The sequence below is a fragment of the Podarcis bocagei genome, assembly GCF_964188305.1.
Source record: "Podarcis bocagei genome assembly, chromosome: 2".
In the NCBI taxonomy this organism is placed as follows: domain Eukaryota; kingdom Metazoa; phylum Chordata; class Lepidosauria; order Squamata; family Lacertidae; genus Podarcis; species Podarcis bocagei.
In genome coordinates this window covers 57,451,975-57,472,498 of record NC_138126.1, presented here as the reverse complement: position 1 = coordinate 57,472,498, position 20,524 = coordinate 57,451,975, and the positions used below count along the sequence as shown (strand labels likewise).

Genomic DNA, 20,524 nt, shown 5'->3' with positions numbered 1-20,524 from the left:
CCTCAAGGGAAAAAAAAGGAGGCATTCACATGAGCAGGGAGGCGGAAATGGTTTTGGTATAGTTGGGACATGTGATTGTTCCCTTTACGTGTAGTAATTTATATGCCTGAACTACATCTACATATCTTTGTGGGTGCTGGCCACACAGTTTTATGTCCAAAATTACCTGCATTTGTGTGTGTACATATGCATACTACACCTCCTACCAATAAATGCTGAGTCTGTCCTCATGCTTTTGTAAACATTAGGCTAAGCTACAGTATTATGTTCTCATGAATGCTTCCATAGAAGATGCATCAGAAGTGTTTCTGTATGAGTTCCGCAGGGCACGTATTCAGTGTACCCTGGGGTGTTTAGTTTAGTTTAGTTTAGTTATTTAATTTATATCCCACCCTTTCTCTCACTGGATCTTAGGGTGGCATACAATTTATAAGGATCAGTGTTTCTGTTGAGGTTATTTTGTACAGCATTCCTCAATACCCCACTGTTCATCATATGTCTTTTATGTGCAGAAGTCCATTTCCTGCCTTTCTTCACAAACGTGATAGAGTTCAGTTTTGTAATGAGAGATGTTTCCAAATTGGACTCTGCTCTGCTTCCTGGTGGCAGATAGAAGCTATCCGAGTAGAAAAGGCTTGGGAAGAACTTTGTTTACTAGTAAAGGCACTCCACATTCAAATTTGTCTCTCAGTGAGGAGTTATTAATTTTCAAAGACATTTATAGTGATGGTTGTACATCATTTTATGTAAATGGGGTGGGAGTGGGGGGAATCTAGTATCACTAAGTGAATAAGCAGAAACTGAAGTAAAAAACCCCAAGTACGTGTAAATATTTCAGAGGATGTAAAAAGTGCTGTTTTTATACTACTTCTGACTGACTTCATTGTGGACGCTAAAATAATTTCCTCTTAAATTACATCTAAGAGTGCTTTCCTCGTGTTTGCACTAAGAGTGTTGAACTCAAATAAATGTTAACATGAACCTGGCTGGAGCATCTTCCTTTTGTCACTTCTGTTTGGCACAGTTCATGTGATGTATTGCCTGAAAAAAATAAATGGTTCAGGTATGGGAATATCTTTTGCAGCAGTAATAGATGCAAAGAACTCACTTCATTTATATGCAGTTTTTCTCTGTTCTTTCAATGCTCTCTTTATACCTTTGACATTTAGCAGTTCAACTGCCTCCCTATTCAGCTTCCTGCTTTTGATATATTATAAAAATGTTGCTTCTTTTGTTATTTATATTTCCAACAATGTGTTCTTCAGATTCTTTCCTGGACTATCTTTTTGTAGATTTTTACCTGATTTGCCTAAATCTGCACTCTTTTCTACTTTATTTTTAATTGGCAATGCCTCTTTTACAGCCTCCTTAACTACCATACTTTAAAAAATCATGCTAAAAAGTGGGGGTCGTCTTATACATGGGTAGTGCATAGGGTGGACGCTTGATTGGTTGCTGGTGAGGCTGTCAGCGGCTATTGTGCGTGTTATTGTTTGCTGCATCAATGGGTGGTGTTGATTGGCTGACGCTCCGGCAGTTGGGTGGGCGATTGGTAGCTTCTGCCAGCGATGGGACAGACAGGAGGTGGATTTTGCGAAGTGTGCTGGTGAGCGATTTTCGGCAGTCCCCCCCCCAAAAGCTTAGCAATCCTCCACAAAAAAGCTCAACAACTCTCCTCCCATTTTCTTAAATTTGAGTCCCCCAAAATAAGGGGCGTCTTATACATGGGGGCGTCTTATAGACGGAAAAGTACAGTATGTTGTTTAAACATGTTGGTATATTTATTGTGTTGCCTGCATTTGCCAGGTAGGTGTAGGTCAACTCAAGGTATTCTTGGCACCATAGAAGAAGGGAAGATGAAAATTTGCAACTCCCTTGCACAACCATATTATATGCAGAACAGTAGAACATTGACTTATGCAAATACTGTTCTCCTTTATCCTAGATCACCACCACTGCACAACTGCACAACAGAGCATTGTTTACATGCCTTAAAGAACTGAGCAGTCCACATTGTATTTTTGTTACACATCCGTCGCTGCACCAGCCTCCTCCTCAATCCCCTCTTACCACTAAAAGAGGCAGTACTCCTTAGTCGAATACCTCTCATAATACAGGTTGAACGTACAAGTTAAATGTTAGCCAGGTCAAGTTCCATCCCATTCCCAGGGAGGGGGGAAAAGGACACCTCCAAATAGTGTGCCATATGGTTAGAGTGCTGGACTAGGATCTGGGAGAGCAGAGTTTGAATCCCCACTCAGCCATGAAGTTCACTGGGTGACCTTGGCCAGTCACCATCTCTTACCCTAACCTACCTCACAGGGCTGTTGTGAGGATGAAATTGTGGGGGGGGGCCACCTTGAGATCCTTGGAAGATAAAGGTGGTATATAGATGGAATAAATGAATGATTTGTAGGGGTGGATGGTGACTCTGCAGTCCTCCAGGTGTTGCTAGACTCCAACTCCTATTAGCCCTAGCCAGCATGACCAGTGGTCAGGAATGATGGGATTTGAAGTCCAGCAACTTCTAGAATACCACAAGTTCCCTCGCCCATTCTCTAAAAGTACAATACTAGTTCTGCCTACCTGGAGTAAGCTCTATTGAACACAGTGGAAATTACTTCTGAGTAAACATGCATAGAATTTGGCAGAATGTTAGGGTAGGGTGGAACAGCTCACTTGTTTTCAAAAGAGAAAGCGGAGGTTAAGGAAAACCAGCAGACTCAGAGAGGCAGACTTAAAATGTCAACTCCTACCGCCACCTCAAATACTCAACGCTGAAAGCTAGCAGAGGGGGCAAGTGAAGGGGTTTTCTTTCCTGGTCTCCCTTAACTCTCCAAATGCAATTTCCACTCCATTTTTCTGCCTTTTGCCACAAATCTCCAAAGAAAGCACAAGGAATGTGTGTTCCTGAAGGCACCCTTTGAAGCTTGTTGCCCCTGGCAACCACTTGAGTAGCCTCTATTATTGAGTGAATGTCAATCCTCTTAGCTCTGATGTGGTCAGGGCAATTTGCTGATGACAAGGAGCAGTTTTGGAAGGCATCAGACTCTCACAAGGTGTGGAATCTACAGTATGGAGCAGGGGTAGGCAAACTAAGGCCCGGGGGCCCAATCCAGCCCAACCGCCTTCTAAATCCAGCCCGCGGATCAGCGTGTTTTTACATGAGTAGAATGTGTCCTTTTATTTAAAATGCATCTCTGGGTTATTTGTGGGACATAGGAATTCGTCATCCCCCCCCCCAAAAAAATATAGTCTGGCCCCATACAAGGTCTGAGGCACAGTGGGCCGGCCCCCTGCTGAAAAAGTTTGCTGACCCCTGGTATGGAGCATGCAGGATTGTATTTCCTTTGCCGAAAGAAACAGAATTGTGTGCCCTGCGAAAGAAACAAATTTGCTTCTATTTACTTGCCCCCTGATTCTGGTAGTTGTGCAGAAGAGCAATGCAGGGAACTGAGGCACAGCAACACAGTAAACCCTGCTTAGCCCACCCAACCCTTTTCTAGTTAATGAGATTTTTTGCAGTGCGGTCCTATGCATGTGTGTTCAGAAGTAAGTTCAGTGGCTCTTACTCCCAGGTAAGTGTGCATTGGTGTTTGATTTTTATTATTTTGAATGGTAAAAACTGAAATTATCAATATGCAAGATGTCAGTCCAGTCCCATAATCTCAGTCTTGTTGTCCTCATCCTTACCACAAGTTCTCCACTTTTCATACACATCTTGTGAGTTCCAGCCACACTTCACAGTCCCTGATTAAACATTTGGATTCAAAATTCCAAAACCGGGAGAGGGGTGAAACATACCCAATTATTTATCTGTGGTAACTGTAAAGAGAGAGAGAGAGAGAGAGAGAGAGAGAGAGAGAGAGAGAGAGAGAGAGAGAGAGAGAAGTACATTAAAAAAATAATAACAGAAATTCACACTTTAATATTTCAGTTGCATAATTAGTGTATGTGTGCTTTCAGGAGGGGCCGGAACAGATAATATTCAGTTTCACTATCCCTGGTGCTGAAGGCAAAGCATGCTTTACCAAACAGACAACAGAGAAGGGCTGGTTTAATTGGGGACTGCAGTAGCTCCCAATCCCTTTTCATGCTTGGAAGGTTTGTTAAACCCAAGACAGTGAGAGAGATGATTAACTTTTCCTAATGAATTTTCTTAATTAGTACTTCTTTTTATTCCAAAAGCCAGAAAGAGATAGGAGCCAATTTTCATCTCCCTGGGTTGGGAGCCATGGTTGGGGTAGGGAAACAAAGAGATTGAAACAGCTTGGTAGGAAGGACACCATTGTCTACTGCAGAAGCAAGTATAGGAGGGTTATGAGAGTGATTAATTCTGATACACCGCCAATGGCAGCTCATATTACAATGGCACCTGATGGCCCTATTGTAAAAGACACTTTGAAAACCCGTATGGACAGTCCTTGTTTCAGAGAATTAGCAGTCTTAAAAGACAAAACAGAATAACCCAAGTGGTGAACTGGGGCCCAGACAAATTTAGGTTCTAATTTTTTTCTGGCAAAGAGAGCTGCTTTTCATTACAATTTAATCTCTGATCTTCAAATTGTACAAGTAGCAAAAGCCACATATGGCTGTGAAGCTCCCTAGTGCCTTCTCATGATTCTAAACACAAGCAATTTGGTTCAGAATTCATTCATACCACAATATATTTCTTTCTGGTGGTAATTTTGGTTCAGGTTGCTTTAAAAGGGTCCCTGAGTAGTTGCCACTTAATTGCTAGGCATTCCAGAACTAAATGCCCTGTACCAGCAAAATTCTTCAACCCTGGGTACCCAGATGTTGTTGGACTACAATCCCATCATCCCCAGCCAGTTTAGACAGTGGTGAGGGATGATGGGAGTTGTAGTCCAGCAACATCTGGGGACCCAAGGTTGAAGAAATTTGGTACCATGCTACCTGATGCTAAAATAAAGTTTGGTTTCATCTGATCCTGGGCTCATGGTTTTTGCCCCAAAACAAACCACAAGTGGTCAGCCAAGAACAAACTTTGGTTACAGCTCATGGGCTGTCTGGAATGGGACAAGGTTCAGATGTAATGTAAAGGCAAACCATGACATAGTTTCAGTTAGCACAGCAGCAGCAGGACCAGGGTAGGAGCGAAGCTGCTGTAATTTTTGCTTTGTGTCCCCATGTCCTAATTTGTTCACACCTAACCATGGTTTGACTTATCATTATGCATGATCTGGGCCAAATTTTTTTGTATTTTATTGTTGATATCATATTTTAAAAGTATTTCGGGATGTTGCCCAGAGAACTGGATGGTGTTAGGGACACCATAAACAAATAAATACAGGAGTTCCAGGCTTAGGAAAGCCCAGTAGATGGCTGTCTAGCTTGTATTTGAAGACTTCCAGCAAGGGAGAGCCTCCTCCCTCTGTAATTTTTTCCATTGTCAAATTATCCATTCTGTTAAGACGTTTCTCCTAATATTCCACTGAAATCTACTTTCCTGTGAAGTCTAGTAGACCTAGTCTTGCCCTCTGCCATGTGATAGCCCTTCACATATTTGAAGAGTGCTATAATTCTTGCCCTCATTCTTCTCTTCTCCAGGCTAAACAAACATAGTTCCCTTGATTGTTTCTCAGAGGACTTGTTTCTATACCACAGACCATCTTCACTGCCCTCCTCTGAACCTATTCTGATGTGTTCATCTTAAAGTGCAGTACACAGAAGAAGACACTTCCATTAGGTCTTGGGATGGGAAAAAAGAGAATAATCTGTTTCCCACTCATTCCCAATGTCTTCTCTACTTGCTCCCCATGCTATATTTATAGTCTAATTTTTAGGCTACAGTGAACTCTATAGCTAAGATGTCTAAGGGGAAAACCTCAATAATGAAAGTTCAAGTGTTTGTTTTTATCATCATTACAGATAACAATGGTGATTTGTTATTTGCAAACCATCTAAAATTAAGTGACATAATGTAACCATGCAATGTTACTGACTACTGTCATATTCAGCTACAGCTATAAGATTCCTTACTCAAGAGTAGTGTCTGGAATATCCAAAAGGTTTTCCCTTTTGTGCAAGAGTTGCTCGTTGAAAACATAACAATGCGCACTTCCATTCCAAATTCATAGCCATAAATTATAAAGAAATTTGAGATGAATCTGAATCTGCTACTAGAACTGAGAATTCTCAGATTGCAGATCATTGCTTTCATTATAAATTGTGCTTGCTTTTTTTGCTGCTTGCTACAGTTGTTTGACAACTTTTACAAAATATGGTATGGCACAGTATTTGGGTTTAGCCTCTGCTTCTTTTGTTGTTTAACGTAATGACTGAGGATCCATGTGCATTCAAAATTCAGGGATCTAAAGTCACTGGTTCAAACTATACATTACAAGGGAAATAAGGGGTTCTCAATCCTGTTCCCATTCCAATAATGCTGTTGTGGAGGCTAAGAACCATCAGTGGATAGGCATCGGTGCTTAACCTTCCTCCACCCACTAATAAAAAGGTAAAGGTAAAGGACCCCTGACAGTTAAGTCCAGTCGCAGACAACTCTGGGGTTGCGGCACTCATCTCGCTCTGCTGACCGAGGGAGCCAGCATTTGTCCACAGAGTTTTTCTGGGTCATGTGGCCAGCATGACTAAGCTGCTTCTGGCATGCAATGGAACACCGAAACCAGAGCAGCACACGAAAATGCTGTTTACCTTCCCACCGGAGCGGTATCTATTTATCTACTTGCGCTTTTTGGTGTGCTTTCAAACTGCTAGGTTGGCAGGAGCTGGGACCGAGCAACAGGAGCTCACCCTGTCGCAGGGATTCAAACCGCCAACCTTCTAATTGGCAAGCCTAAAAGGCTCAGTGGTTTAGACCACTGCGCTACCCGCGTCCCTCTACCCACTAATAGTTCTCTGCAAATCCCACAGGGCAGCTTTAACCACCCCCAGATACTTGCAAAGGAGAATTGCTGGATGCAGGAGGGGTTAAGAATCAGTCTTCTTGCCTGCTGATCCCTTCCCCTTAAATGTGCCCTGCCACCTCTCCCCCTGCCCTGCTTTTTTGGCAAATGTGGGCTTGGGACATGGCATTTGCCCAAATATTAGCAGTTTGTCCCCTGGAGTTGACACTTTCACACTAGTTACCTACCTCTCTCATAGACGCATGTGTAGTATGTATGTACTCAGGTAGCTTTGCTGGCTTCCATTAATCTACCATGATGAATGTAGTGGTTGCTAGGAGAAGCCAGCCCTGCAGTGCAGTGATACCTTAGCAATAAAAATGTAGGAACCTCTCAGCCAGAAGGTGCCGGTCTGGTGCAAGAGAAGCAGACCGAACAGCTGTGAGAGATGCAGATCATTATGATTGAGGAGACAGGGCCCCCATTATTATGAAAAGTGTTTGAGACCGTGAACAGGTTTTGAAGGGCTAGCTTGAAAGGCATTGTCCTAGTGAGCTACATGGAACTTGGTGATTAGTGCCTGCATTTGCAATCAATAAACTGGAGATGGGGAAAAGGAGGTGGAGGGAATTGTCTGCCATTGCAGGGATGTTGCTGTCATTTGTCAGATGCTTTCACAAAGAGACTTCAGCTCTGCACAGGTGTCCTGGATTCAAAACATTATTCAGCCAGCCCTGATTTCATTAGGAAAGGTGTGTGGTTGCCAGCACATCTCAGTTCTCTGGCAGTCTGAAGAGCATTAGAGAAACAAACTGTCTTTAATTAAATAAGGTAGGAACTTTCTGCTTATATCAGTGATGCTCCTGGGCTTTACCACTCATGGCTGTCTCTCGTGGGATATGCGGAAGACAGCTTCAGGGAAGAGGAGGGTGCAGTGGGGATTTTGCATAGCCTAGAGAAGGTCTTGAGTTTGGAAGGATGGTTCCTTTTGAGGCAATCCCCAGGGTTATTTAATTAACTGTCAAGTTCTAATTAATTAATTGCACTGAGGTCGGCCAAATCCCTTCAAAAAGTTTTTTAAAAATATCCCAGGGCATTGCACAAAAAAGCTAGAAATTGTTTTTTGTAAAACTGCGCAGACATTTCACTAGTTAAAGTATTATCAGAAAACTGTTTCTGTACAATATAGAAACTATGTGCAGATATAAAAATAAAGCAAGTTTCAATATGCATTCTGGATATGCTATGGATGTTAAAGATGAGGCTGCATTTCCTGATCAGGGGGAGAGCCCCTGGTTTATTTGCTCCATACTGCAGAATGACTACAGGCTATCAGTGTAGTCCTTTACATGCCTATTAACAAGTAAGTCCCATTCATTACAAAGGAAAGTAGGTAGAGTCCCATTCATTACAAAGGAAAGTAGGTAGACTCCAAGGAAAGTAGGTAGAGGATTGCAGCCTCAGCTGAGTCCCCATAAGGTAAGCACAGCAGTAGCCTCAGATTAACGGCCTATGCAAAGTGAAACATCTGGGTCGGGTTGTAAAAGGAATCACAACATTTTGTCCAAATTTGGGATAAAAATCCATACTGGAATTCCTCAAGGGGGAGGATATAACCAGTCTTTTGTTCTATGAAAGGTAAAACTCTGGCAACAGCTTTTGAAAACATTGCATTGTGCATCTGGTGTGTTATGGTGGTATATCCCTCCATTTGAGGACATGGTCATAGATGTGTGGATTCTTCAAATGTACTGCAAGTGCCATTGCTGATATTAGGCTCAGCATCCTGAGAGTCTCCACTCTCATTAAAAAGAAAGAAAAATCTTGAAAAAAGCATATTTCTAGTCCTTAAGACTTCAAAGGTGATCTTGAAAATGTTTTGTGAAATCTCAAAACTTACTGCAGGATCTCTGCAGTATTTCCAGCGGTCATGAGAGAGGGCTTACACACCCAGCGAAAACTATTTGCATTCTTCACATCTAACAGAAGAAATTATGTGAAATATGCAAATATATGCAATTTGCATAATTTAAGCCAGTGGCAGAAGTCAGCTTTTGCTAATGCTACGGTTAGTGAAAGTGGCACCTGGATTCTTAACTCAAAACTGCCCAAACACACCCAGCACTGTATTGAATAGCAAATGCCCAGAATTACGGATTTCTTCTCATCTGACTGGTACATAATAAATTAGCTCAGCACCACAGTATTAATCTGTAGCTATTCATATTTCTTCCAATGCTGAATATGGCAGCAAAAGATTTAACCCATTTGCTTAACTTTTATTTCTAAAAAGGAGGATTTTGCTGCATAGCTCAAAGTTCTGTTCTGCCTGTAGGGACTCTCTCCAGCCAGTCCAGGAACCAAGCATGAAAAGGGGGGTGCCCTCCTTTCACAATTAGAATTATTCATTTCAAAACTTTGTTGTACAGAAATTAATTTTGTTTTCGGAAAAAGAAAGATGCTGCTTCAGTAGGAAAACAAGCAGTCCAGAATCATGGCCAGTGAATTAATTAGTATGGGCAATGAGAGGGCATCAGAGTTTGTTGTTCTGTTGCCTGACTTCAGAAGAGTAGCAATTAAAGAAACGGAATAAACACAGTCAAATTAAGAAAGGAGAACTGTTTCTGATAAATAGCACTACATCAGCAAGATTTTTTTTCCAGTGCATCTGAGCAGCACATAAATCCAAGCAGACATTAGTTGTTGCATGTTTAGATGGAAGTAGCAGATGAAAGGAGAAATTGGATGCTGAACTTGTGATATTAGAGAGCTGACCCCACAAACTGCAATATTAGATAAGAGGACATGTAGATCATTAAGGAAATAAGAAGAAATAGATGTGCAAGAAAAAGTGATACTAGAATATGCCTCTCCAAACTTGGAGGAGGATTCATTGCCCCAAATGTTGGTATTTTTGCTTCCTTCCCATTGCTCTTACATCCTACCTTCATTCTTTCATCAAAATACTGTTATTCTTCTTCACATGGTGCCAAAAACCCTATTCTGCTTTGCTCCAGTGTTTAGTTGGTATGGAAGTTTGTATTTTCTTGCATGTCCTTCCTTCTTCACTGTATCTTGTGCACTGTTTGTAACTGCTAAATTGCATCCCACTCTAATCATCTGAGTTGATAAAATATTAATTTTGTCTTGGTTTAGTGATTTAGTTTTGTGATGTATTATGTATTTAGTTTTTCTGTTGCTCCCATTAGCTGCAATACAAACAAGTTACTAATTGGAAATTGTGAATCAACAGCAATATATACAAGATTCGGAGATAAAAGGCATTTATAAGGTATTTAAAAACCTGTGATTTGCTTTCTGCTGGTTGTCAGGAATCAAAGCTTTTCAATCTGAAAAGGAGAGGTACTATTTAGAGTTGGGATGAAGGGGGAAAGGGACAAAATGCTGACTGTTCTTAGATTCTGTAATGTCCTAGTTCACCAGCCAAGCTTCTTTATGTGACTTAAGAGTTGAATAATTGCTGTAAATGTGGCTGACATCAATGCTTGCATGGTAAAGGAAGGAGGGATTTTTTAAAATAGAAAGCCACAACAGAAATAAAGTAACACAGTGAATCACAATTAAATCACAAATCCTCCACCTACCCCCATTCAAGTCGGATTTCTGTATAGCTGCTCTCTGACAATTGCAGTATTTTCAGAAAACAAGGGGATCAGTCCAGCCAAACATAGTTGCACTTCAGTTCACTGATTTCCAATGGCATATTTTCATTATTTACTTCGCTGGATTGAACCTCAAAATTAGACTAGTTTGGAATTTGTAACCAGAAGCCCTTTATCCTTCATGTCTTAGCTATTTATAGTGCCTATTCACATTAGGTCAACATTTTGTTTGTTTTAAATGTAACTCATTTAAAGTACTGTGAGAAACTCACTATGAGTTTAACCACACTCACCTTTCACCCACTGTTTCCAGGCACGGTCTGCCTTTTAAAGCTCTGTATGCAAGCCCCCCCCCCCATTTTCTTCTTTCTTTCTTTTTATTCTGTTGCTTTCTCTGCAAAAACCTGCTCTTTAAAGCTGAATCAGTGCAAGCAGCAATCCACGGAAAAACCTGAATTGACATTTGCTCCGATTCAGCTTTAAAGAGTGAGTTTTCGATCGGAAAGCTTAGGGCAAAAGGCAAACAAAGCAAAACAAAAACAATGCTTGGACACAGAGTTTTAAATCACGGACCTCTTGCCACACTTTAAGAGCAGGGCAAAAGGTCAGTGTGGATAAGCCCTGACTAAAGAGTGACTTAACCGCATGATCGTATACATGCCTTTCTGCTCAGATGTAAGCCCATTGGGTTCAGTGGGTCTTCGTCCCAGGTAAGTGTATATAGCGATGGAGAATAATACACTGTTGCAGAACTTTCTAAGTCATGGCTACCATCTGCACACAGTGCTCTCTGGCTACTGCGTTCCTTGCTGCTTAAAGGGAGCAAGCAGTCTTGTCAAATCTTCTTGTTGCAGCAGGGCCCATGGTAGGGAGGAGAAACACTTCCAGATAGAGTAACATAGGCCAACCTTTCCTGGCCTGGTGCCCTCCGGATGTTCTGGAGTACAAGTCCCATCAGCCCCAGCTAGCATTGCCCTGGTTGGGGCTGATAGCATTTGTGGTCCCAAACACCTAGAGAGCGCTAGGCTTGGGAAGGCTGGCCTGGGCTACCTGGTGCCATTGCCTATGTTCCTATTAGCCCGGAAGGGAGAGGAAGAGGAGGGGAATTGCCTAAGGCCTCACCATGACCTCTGACTGTCAACTGCCTTATTCATATCTAGGGGGAATTGAGAGAATACATTTGTGGGTGGGGCTGCTCAAGGCAGCACAATCACTGTGGGCAAGAATGGGGCAGAAAGACATTCATTGGAGCTGGGGTTATGCTGAGCAGCAGGCAGATTCATCACCTGTCCTGCAACAACACTGGACAGCTGATGTAGGAAGTGGCTTGGACCCTACAGGAGCAGAAGGCACTTCTGCTCACATATTATTTAATTAATTGACAAAATTGTTTTTTTAAAAAACCTGTACGTAATATAAAACTTTGACACTGTTGATTTTTAAAAAAACACTGATTAAAAACAGGTATTTAAAACACTTAAGAGATTGTTAGAAAGCAACACTAGCGAAAAGAAACAAAACACATGTAACTCCTATGTGTCAGGATAGATTCACCTAAAAAATAATAATAAAAGTGTTAAGCAGGTGGCAAAAATGAAAGGTGCCTGACCAATGTCAGTAGGTACAGAGCTCTAAAGGATGGGTGCTGCTGCACTAACCAATTTCCTGCAAGTTTGGAACAAGTATTAGCTGTTCTTATTTTATCCGCTTTGAGACTTAATAAATTATACCCGCCACAGCGCCCGTTCCACAGCTCAAAGTGGTCAAGTGGACAAGATTGGCTAAGGCAGTTCCACAAGCCAACTGGTCCTATGCTGTTAAGGGCTTTATATACCGAAAGTAGCACATTGAACTTGGCCTGATAGCAGTTAGGCAACCAGTACAGATCTCTGAGTGAATGCTGACATATGCTCAGTCCCATCAGCAACCGTACTGCAGCATTCTGCACTACTAACTGCAGGGTGTGTACTCCTTCCCACCTGTAGCCCCCTCCTGAAATTCCACAGTGCTGGGGGACCTTGTTGTAGATATGCTGCACATGACTATTCAGTCACTAGCTCCTTAATGTTCTATCTCACAACTTATCACTTTTGAGAGGAATGAAGAACCCAGACAGATCTAGAAAGAAGCAAAGGCTCCCTGTCCCTTGGTAGAAGGGGATTTGGGAACCGATATTAGCACCAAAGGGGGCACCTGATGTCCACTGTAGAAGAAATGCTAGATTTAGGGCCGCGTGGGTGGTTCCTCTACACAGGGCGTTGAGCCAAGGGAGTGTAAAATTGAGAAGATCCGTAATTGAGAAGATCCATTTGGGGGCATCAAATTTTGGCCTCACACAGGGCGCCATATTATGAAATATTATCAAAGTCTGCCCCTGGTGGAAGCATTGGTGAATAACTCTGTTCCACTTTCCAAAAGGCTTCTGAGAATTTGGGATTAATCATAGCCAACTGTGAGGCAATGTTATGACCCATCGCACATTCCTCTTGCTTGCTGTCTGAAGTTTTGCTGTCTGTTATTGCTAGAGAAGAAGCAGGAAATCTTAAAACACAGGGTTTCCACTTGTTGGCTGGATGCCCAGCTCTCCAGAACAACAGAACAAAAATATTGTACATTTGCATAGAGACTGGCTAAGATTGCCTACTTGAAAAGGGGGGGGGGGGCATCCAACTAGTCAATTTTCAAAAACCTAATTAGAATTCAATAGACATTCCCCACCAGATTATATTCATTTGAAGTTGGTTGATATTTGGGGCCTGCCCTGCTTCACAAAAGGTTTTTTTGCAAAGCTCTAGTCCTTGAAAATCCCAAACCAGTGATTCACATCCCTCCTTCAGTTCCCAGCTAATCCTCCAGCTTTTCCAGGTTTTAACATGAATAAAGCCTCTAAAAGGCCAGCAAATAGGAAAAGATATTTGACAGTAATCCCTTCATTCCCAAGGGCCGGTCTTCTCATATTACAGGTTATTAAAAACAAAATCCAAGCAGCAAGCCTCCCCCCCCAAAAAAAAAATCTCAAAGACAAGAAAGATTGAAGTCACTCAGCTTCCACTGAGAGCCAGAACTCCCCAGACAGCCTGACTAGGAGAATTAAAACACAAAAACATTGCAGGAAGTTAGGAGGTTTTAGTTTTGCTGGCGGTATTACCTGCTGAGTACCCAAGAAATAATAGTCTAAAAGTTTCTGGCCTGTGAGATGAATGAAAGGTTTGGGTAATCATGTTTCCTTTACATTTGACATTTCAAATGTTTGTCTTTAAAATTAATTTATATACACACTTTGTAGAAAATTGATTAAATGTACTGGATTATTGGTTAGGGTGGTTTTAATTAGTAAAAGTTTGTCACCAGCGTGGAAGTGTTGTCAAGAGACTCTCAAGTAATGATATGGAGAATCTTGTTAATTGATTATGAAGAGAAAGAGCAGCGCTTCCCTCTCTCTTTTGGAAGTCCTTTGGTTGTTGTTTTGTTTGTATTTGTTTTAACTGCTTTTCAATCTCTGCTTTTATATAAATTTAATATACCCCCCTTTTTAATGTAGTAATGAAAGGAATGTCAAAAATTGGGGAAGACCACAGAGTCCCGATGCTTGTTCTATGTACTAGTTGCATCTTCCATTTTTTCATTCCTTCAGTGGAAATGAATTTCAGAGTAGTAGCCTTGTTAGGCTGCTGTAGCAGAACAAAAACAAAAAACTCAATATGTTAATCTGTAGCCACCAGCAATTCTCTTCCCAACCCCTCACTCTATCCAGTGTGTTAACCGTTGAGAAGATGTTCTAAAGTGAGGAGTATACTTCTGCCACACCACGTCCACACATGATGCTGATCTGCAGTGACCTGGAAGTTTCTTTCCTCCATTTACAGGTCAAAGAATGTGTCAGCCACACAACACTGCACTGACCGAAAACAGTTGTGCCCCTCCTGATGGTGACAATACCATGCTGGGCTTTTGGAGGGAGTGCTTCCAGCATCATGCTCAGGCTGAGATTGTCTGCAAGCAGTCACACTTGGCAACTTGCAAAAATTAGATTGAGAGTCTTTAGAAATCAATAGAAATACTTGCAGTAACTTTAACAGCTAGACTTGGAACAACTCACTATATTTCTGGAGACTGTAAACAGTTCTAAAGGAGTCTGATTTATGCTGCAGAAAGTAACTCCATTCAGCTGTGTCTGTAGGACTGTTGCTGTTGTTTTTGCTGTTAACAGTGCCCAGTTTAGCACACTGAACAGACACATTCGTTGCCTAGCTCCTGGCATTTCATGTGGAGTATCAGATCAAGCAAGATACCCAATTCAGCATTCAAATACTCTTTGTGATTTTAATACACAATTTGCAAAAAAAAAATGTGAACCTCTCTAGAGCAGCAGCAGAAGGAGACACAGAGGGGCCTTGCCCCACACCGAATGGAGAAATTTCTCCTCTAGTAGGATTGCGGCTTCCAAGCAAGTCCTTCGAATGCCTTCATCCAAGACATGCATTACAGCACAGTTCTCGCTTTCACACATGTACACACAAACACACATTTTTTAAGGCTCCAGACTGATGTCATATCTTAATGGTATATAAATGCAATCAAATTTCTATTGGGAATAACTTTTAAGTTTGCCCCTCTCTATCCAGAACAGTTGTAATTGTTGGGATTCGCAGGATACTGGATAAGTCTGCAGGCTTCAACAGGATGATGCAATACTCTGCTGGGTCAGAGTGACTCAGCAGGAGTGTGATTAGTGTAATTGGCTGTTTTAAAAAGGAAAGCCTGTTTAACAGGGGGTGTGGTGGTTGTGCTGTAGTGTGGTGGTGCTGTGGTGGAGAGTATTCGTTTGTAAGTACTCTGTATGGACTGTTTCTTTTGTAAATGCCTGTATATAACTCACATTAAAAAGGACTGCACTGAAAAACCTGGAACTCTTAGTGCTTTGCTGAAAATGCCGCGTGGAATACGTGACAGGGTTATGGGCCCAGCACGCTTCCACTGCGCAAGAGTACAGGTGGCAGTTATCTAGCCGTGGGTGCTGGAGGTGAGCTGCAGGGATGGAGCAGTCCAGAACTGGCATGTTGCTGGAGAAGCTGACTGCCACGAACTACAGCATCTGGTCGGTCCGCATGCAACACTTCCTCAAGCGTGAAGGCCTGTGGAAAGTGGTGGAAGAGCCACCGCAGCCCCCTGAGGAGGATGAAAAGGATGAGAAAGCTTTGGCTACGATCATCCTTGGAGTGGACGACAGCCAGCTAGTCTACGTAGCTGATAAGGTGACGGCAAGTGAGGCGTGGAATGCGCTCAAGGCTGTCCATGTGCGAGAGACAGCTGGCTCACTGATAACACTGACCAGGAGACTGTACCGGTGTCGGAAGAAACCGGGGGACTCCCTGGTAAACCACCTAAAATTCCTAACAGGCCGTTTCCAGGAGCTAGCCTTAAGAGGGAGGCCTGTGGGGGAAGAGGACAAAGTCTTTATAGTCCTGAGTTCCCTTGATGACAGCTATGATATGCTGGTCAACTCCCTCGAGTCTGTAGAGACTGATAAGCTGACTCTGGAATACGTGACCGGACGGTTGTATGCAGAGGAGGACAGGCGTGCAGAGCGAAAGATGACCTCAGCCCAGCTGTTGGAGCATCCCAGAGGGAACAACAGCCGGGAAGAGCAGAGGTGTCGGGAGCCGGAGAAACAGCCAGGAGGAGCTGCTGCAGACCAGCCGGTGGTCAACAAAGTAAAAAGGTGTTTTTGCTGCAAGTCCAGTGGACATCTGCTGCGGGACTGCCCGAGAAAACAACAAAAACAGCGGAAGCACAAGTGGCAGCAGAGGGAGTCTACTGCTTGGGTGTCTGCAGATGGTCAAGAAAATGAGGAGCTGTGGGTTCTGGACAGTGGAGCTTCTCAAACCTTTTGTAAAAGAAAAGGATTGCTAACTGATGCTAGGGCTTCAAACAAAAAACATGTAAGTCTTGCTACGGGCCAGAAAGCTAATGTGGTTTGTGAGGGGGATGTTGTGTTCCCACAGCTGGGACACACATTCAGGAATGTGTTGTGTGTGCCTAGTTTGCAAAACAATCTCCTGAGCATTCCTGATTTGGCAAAAGCAGGCTTTGAAGTAAATTTTGTGGGAGATCAGTGCCAGATAAAGCAAAATGGGGCAGTGTTGGCAAATGCTAGCCTTAGAACTAATATGTATGTACTGCAGTGTGAATCTAAGGTTGCAAATGTGCAAAATGTCCCGACCCATGATATGTGTATTCATCTCCTGCACAGGCGTCTGGCTCATGCTAGCTATAAGGTGCTAAACAAAACATTGGAGTTGTGTGGGGGGATGAAAAACATAAAAAGTTGTGATAATTACTTAGACTGCAATATCTGCAAGGAGGTTAAAAGCAGGGCTTGCCCAGTAGCAAGAGCAAGCCAGAGAGAAACCAAAAAACCACTGGAGTTGATTCATGCTGATGTAACTGGTCCTTTTCCACCTAGTGTCTCCCACAACAAGTATTGTTTAATCCTAGTGGATGATTTTTCTAGATTTGGCTGGGTCTATCCATTAAAGCAAAAGTCTGACGTTGCCCAAACTTTGAAGTTCTGGGTAAGAAGGGTAGAAAGGCAACTTGGTGAAAAGGTGTCCTCTATTCAGTCAGACAGGGGAGGGGAGTTTATGGCAAGCTCCCTAAGAAACTGGTTGCGTTCCCAAGGGATTAAACATAGGCTTACCAATGTGGCCACACCTCAGGAGAACGGAGTAGCAGAGCGTAGGGGAGGTGTCTTGCAGACACAAATGAAAGCATTGTTAGCAGATGCAAATCTTCCAATTAAGTACTGGGCTGAAAGTATTAAGACCGCAAATTATATTGGGAATCGCTTGTGGTCAAGGGTACTAGATGACATACCCTATAAAATTCTCTATAACAAAAGTCCCAGTTTGCAACATTTAAGAATCTTTGGGACAAAGGCATGGGTTGACATACCTGTGAAAAACCGAAGAAAAGGTGGGAAAAGGGCACAGCAGTTGCTATTTCTTGGGTATGAAAGTGGTACGAAAGCCTACAGGTTTGAAGATGATAAAAACCTTTTGAGTTATAGTCGATCAGCCAGCTTTAATGAGCAAAGAAATTGGCCCAAGATACATGCAAACCTGCTGCCAGAAAAAGTTTTACTGCCGAGCATACCTGATAAGGCAGTTGAAACAAAGCTAAGAATTGGCAGCTCTCCCAGAGAAACTGAAAGGGAGGAAGTAAAGGTTGAGCATTTTTCTCCAACTGCTAGCATGGAGCAGGGGAGAGAAGAAAGTGCAACAGGGACAGGAGGAGGTAAATCTCCAGAGTCAATCCACCCCAAAAGCAGTCCTGAAGGTAGCCCAGGGGGTGAGATTAATGAACCAAGGAGGTCTGCAAGAAGTAATAAAGGTCAACCTCCAGACCGTTATGGGTTCCCAGCCACCATAAACCAGGTTTGTGTAACTGAGCCAGAAAACTTTGAAGAAGTGCAAGAGTTACCTACTCTAGAGAAAGAGGCGTGGTTAAAGGCAATGCAGGCAGAGTATAACTCTCTGCTAAACAACAATGTGTTTGTACCTACAGAATTGCCTGAAGGTAAAAAGCCCATAAGCTGTAAGTGGGTTTTTAAAGTGAAAAAGCTGGCTGATGGTAGTTGTCAGAGGAAAGCCAGGTTGGTTGCACGGGGCTTTACACAGAGGAAAATGATACATTATGATGAAGTGTTTGCCCCAACAGCAAAGGCTGAAACAGTAAAATCAGTTTTAGCAATGGCAAGTCTAAGAGGGTTAAAAGTTAACCATTTTGATGTTGCCTCAGCATATTTAAATGCTCCTATTGACGCCGAGGTATATTTACAGCAAATACCAGGTTATGAGCTAGAAAAAGACAGCATGGTGTTAAAACTGCAAAGGGCACTATATGGTTTACACCAAAGTGCACGTCTATGGCATGAATGCATAGACACAGCTTTGAAAAAGATGGGATTCAAACAAAGCCTGGCTGATTCCTGTTTATATTCAGCAATGGTGCAAGGAAGTGTTTGTTATTTACTTTTGTATGTTGATGATATCTGTCTAATAACAACTGCACAAAAGCAAGTGTCTTGGTTTATAAACAGCCTAGGTAACAAATACAAACTGAAGTATTTGGGAGAGATTCAAAATTACTTAGGAGTAGAGGTTCAGAGAAATGAAGAGGGCGTTTACTCTCTGAGTCAGAAGGAAAAAATCGAAAAGTTACTGAAGACCTATGGAATGGAGAGGGCAAATGAGGTTGACACTCCCATAACTACCCAGTACAAAAATGAACCAGAAGGGCAAAAATGTGAGAATGCAACAGCGTTTCATTCTCTGTTGGGTTCTCTGTTATATTTAAGTTGTTGGACAAGACCCGACATAACATTGGCAGTGCACATGTTAAGCCAAAGAAGTGCAGACCCGGCTCAGAGAGATTGGGTAGCACTTAAAAGAATCCTAAGGTATCTGAAAGGCACAAAAGATTACAAACTGGTGCTGGATACAGGACATGATCAGCAAGTGTATGCATACGCTGATGCCAGCTGGGGAGACAGAGAAAATGGAAAGTCTACCACTGGCTATGCCATATATATTGGAAATGCCCTGGTTCAGTGGAAATCCCAGAAACAAACATTTGTTGCCACAAGTACTTGTGAAGCAGAGTACTCAGCCATAAGTGAATGTGTATCACAAATAGAGTGGTTTGCTTGCCTAACAAAAGAGCTTGGAATACCTTCTGAAATGCCAATCACTGTGCTAAGTGACAACATGGCTGCACAACAGCTTGCCAACCAACAGAACTTTAAGAGCAAGAGTAAACATATTGCGATAAGATACGGAAATGTGAAAAATGCTTTGGAAAGAAATGTGTTAAAGGTACAGCACTGTAACACAAAATGTAATGTGGCAGATTTGTATACAAAATGTTTGGATGCTCCTAAATTTCGAGACTTAAGAGAATTATTGGGTCTCAAGCCTTTGACTTAAGGAGGAGTGTTGGGATTCGCAGGATACTGGATAAGTCTGCAGGCTTCAACAGGATGATGCAATACTCTGCTGGGTCAGAGTGACTCAGCAGGAGTGTGATTAGTGTAATTGGCTGTTTTAAAAAGGAAAGCCTGTTTAACAGGGGGTGTGGTGGTTGTGCTGTAGTGTGGTGGTGCTGTGGTGGAGAGTATTCGTTTGTAAGTACTCTGTATGGACTGTTTCTTTTGTAAATGCCTGTATATAACTCACATTAAAAAGGACTGCACTGAAAAACCTGGAACTCTTAGTGCTTTGCTGAAAATGCCGCGTGGAATACGCGACAGTAATTGCATATCACAATCTATCTAGCAGTCACTAATACTGTCTTCAGTGCCTAAAGTGTCCTCACTCCTCCACTGCACTGCAAATCAGAAACTCTACTAAGAGTAGCAATTAAAATTACTGTTGAGTAGAGGCTAAGCTGCTGTGATTGGGTGAAGAAGAAAGAATGCTCCAAGTGGATTTTAGTGCCCTTCAAGAGTTCTATTTCTGAATTTAATTCTGCAAACGGGTAATAACTTGCATTGGTACTTTTGGAAAAGAATAATCAGTGCTGTGCAGGGAAAACATCATGGGCAAATATGCTTTAGTTCTTTAAAGGTATGATTCACAGTCTATTGACTTCCAGCGCACAGGCTCTAAGGAAAAATAGACTGAACAGAAAGACTTCAAGAGTGCTACCATAGCTGATATCAAACTGGGGTTGCTAACATTATGTCCAACTTTTAATTAATCCATTATGTGGCATCTAAATGTGTGCTGTACGTCTGACCTGTGGCACAGATAGTCAGTTGCACTGGTCTGTGAACCCATTCCTTGAAACCAGGAGACATGGCTTAAATCCTATTATACCCTCTAAAGAGACTGCAAGGATATTCCTACAATATAAATCCAATTACTCCCCAATGACTCACCCTCAGGGGATGAAGAATAAATCCTATTACACTCACACACAAAAATTGTTCACTGATTCCCAAGAGACAGACAGCAGCTATCCTACCATAAA

General features: G+C 42.4%; 1 long non-coding RNA gene across 1 annotated transcript in view; it reads left to right on the top strand.

Annotated features, from left to right (window-relative positions):
- Positions 1–2,828: 2,828 nt before the first annotated feature.
- The window catches only part of LOC308582255, a 35,865-nt gene continuing 18,169 nt past the window's right edge, over positions 2,829–20,524 (top strand). The window contains exon 1 of the long non-coding RNA XR_014005573.1: positions 2,829–3,059. This is a non-coding gene — a long non-coding RNA (uncharacterized lncRNA). The remainder of the gene's footprint in view (positions 3,060–20,524) is intronic.